Here is a 3,121-nt window from a genome sequence, read left to right as displayed (position 1 = left end):
ATTGATGTTATCCCTATAACAGTGTCATGACCTTTGCTTTCTCCATGTGAAAAATTTTAAAATATCAAGGATTATTTCTAGTATTAGAAGGATGACTCTTTCCTGCCATGGTTGACTTGCAAGTAATGAGAGGGACCGTGACAAAATTTTCCATGAAAAGAAGAAAGGAAAACCATATGATCTTGTCCTTCTTGTGATTTGCTCTACCATATTGCCCAACTAGTAAAAAACAATGTCACGAGAATATGGTCCGTTTGCAATTAGGCTTGGCCATGCTTGACTAGCAAAGAGGCAAATGACAAAATCTTCAGGGTTTTGCAGTTTGCTGAGTTTATTTAAAAGAAAAATGCAATTTTACAAATGAAAATGTAATTTATAGGAGGATACATAAATTTGTCTCTCCTCACTCAATATGCCCTAGACACAAAGTAGTTTTAGGATCATCATTTTTTTCTCACTAAAAAAGAAGCTATTGGCAAACAATGATAAGTATAACCATTAGCAGCAAAAAGAAGATTGCTGCAACCTTTAATCACAGTTACCTAAAAGTCCATTAAAACTTGCTTGTATTTTATACATGTATTTTCATCTTCATGTCCATTAAAAGGACATCTATTCCTCTATTTCCATACATAATATAATCCAAATTATATGTTTTAATTATTGGGGTCAGCTTTCCACATGGTTAGGAACAAATAACGAAAAAAAGAAGTCATCTATTGACTCTTCTCGCTACCCAACAGCAGAAGCAGACAATTGGCCCGGAGGTAGTGGGGCATGAGCTTAACCCATAGGCTATGAAAACGAGATGGCTTTAAAAAACTGCATGCAGAAATTGAAAGAAATGACATAATTATATATTTTATTAAATATATAATACCGATCCTGTCTCCAATAACTTGTCTGTTGGAGTCCATGATGCTGGCTTTGATATTTTTACAAACTAAATAATTTTTATTTAAAGGGAATCTTATTACTATTTTTATTTTTATCATTTTTCATGTTATTCAAGTATATGCAAATCATTTTCTCTTATATTTTTCTCTTTTATTTAATTAGCTTGTTTTAGGAACTGAACATCGCATTAAAATTTTAGAATAAGTTCATTATATAAATAATTAAAAAAACATTTAATACAAATGATGGCTAATAATATATAGATATATATGATTAAATATCAACAGTAAAATATTAATAAGAAGCAAAGAAGATTAAAAATACTTATATTTATTTTGTGAAATTTGTTAGAATGAAATCTAACAAATGCTTTTGGAATTTGATCGAGAGACCAAGATTTTAAACTTTGTTTGTTTTACGTTGAATTGGTGTATATATATATATATATATATAAGAAATCTACATTTGAATTCTACCCGTGACATTAAATAAAAAAGTACAACACATTAGTTTTTAGAAAACGTTGGATAGGGATGGTACCGTGACGAGTTTAGGATGGATCATCCACATCTCAATCATGTCCCGTATATTTATATCTATTTCAGCTCATCCCCACCAAAAAAAAATAAATAAATAAAAAATTAAAGAGGGCAATAAATGAGAAAATATAAGATATTAGTTTTTAAAAATCATTGAATAGGTGTAGACCCCAAAATTTGTCCCAATTTTATTTTTACATTAATTTTGAGTTCAATTTTATCGTTAGATTTTAAATCTCAATTACATATGATATTTTTTACTCACTCACCATTTAATTCTTAGTTTTTTTTAATCTTGTATATTGTTTTATTATTATTATTATTATTATGTTTTATTGTATTTTATTTTTTTATTTTTTATTTTTTATTTTTTATTTTTCTCTCTACTCTCTCCTCCACCCATCTCCATACGTCCCCCCATTCCCAACACCACTGTCCCCATATCATTATCCCCCATTTTTTTTCTTTTTTTTTTATTTGATTTCTTCTTTTTCTTCCCCATTCTTCTTCATCTTTTTCTTTCCCCCATCACCACACCCCACCGGCCACATGCCCACTCTCTCCCCTCTTCCCTCTCCTCTCTTCTCATTTCTCTTTTTTTCTTTTAGCCTTTTTTTCTTCCCATTTTTTTTTTGGTGATCGGCTCCCCATCTACTCTCTTCCTTTTTTTTTTCTTTTTTTCTTCGCCCTCTGAACTCCCACACACAGCCGACCCCCATTTTGCTATTCCATTTTTTTTTTTCTTATCTCTACAACCCTTCCCAAACACTGCCCCAATACCCATTTGTGGGGTCCCTTTCATCCCCCCCTTTTTCCCATTTTCTTCCTCCCATTTTCTCATTACCTTCATTTTTTTTTCTTATTTTTTTTTTCATTTTTCAAAAAGCCATCAACCTTCATTGTTGTTGGCAAGCCACTACCAGCCGGCAACCCCTTCCTCTTTTCTCTCATTCCATTATCATTTTTCTTAATTTGATTTTAATAGTAATTTTTGTTGGTGAGATTTGAATTATTGAATTAATATGAAATTTAAGTTTTGTTAATTAATATGGAATTTGGGTTAATTTGTTATCGGAGAATTAATATGAAATTTGGGCTAATTTATTGTTGGTGAATTAATTTGAATTTGTTAATTTGGGTTAGATTAGTTGATAATTTATAAGGTTGTACTCATTTGAATTATTTAATTTGGATATGATATAATATTGTGGTATATTTTGGATGTGGGTTTGCATATTAAATTGAGTTGATTTTGGTTGTGGATTTAGGTTTGTATATTAAATTAAGTTTGGATTATGAGATATTAAATTTAGACCTAATAGGATTTATTTTAATTTATCATATTTTGAGTTTGATTAATTGAGTTTATATTTTGGCTATTAATTTGGAAATGTTATATTATGATCTATGACATATAAGATATTTTTGTTGAATTATATTTGTTAATTTGAGCCCATTTTTAATTAGTAAAATTTATTGGACTAATTTGAAATTTGAATTTGGACTATTTTTGTTTTTGCATGGGCCCATTTTGCAATTTTCTTGGCTGAGTACGAATTTATGACACATGGAGTATGGAATTTCATGGAAGAAAATAAGACTCGAAAAGTTATAGGAAGACATTGAGCTTCTTGTTAGCTTATTTGGGTACTTATTTGATTTCCCACTTATATTTGGTTTTATTT

Source organism: Vitis vinifera, chromosome 16 (assembly GCF_030704535.1).
Source record: "Vitis vinifera cultivar Pinot Noir 40024 chromosome 16, ASM3070453v1".
Classification (NCBI taxonomy): Eukaryota; Viridiplantae; Streptophyta; class Magnoliopsida; order Vitales; family Vitaceae; genus Vitis; species Vitis vinifera.
This window is presented reverse-complemented; position numbering follows the sequence as displayed.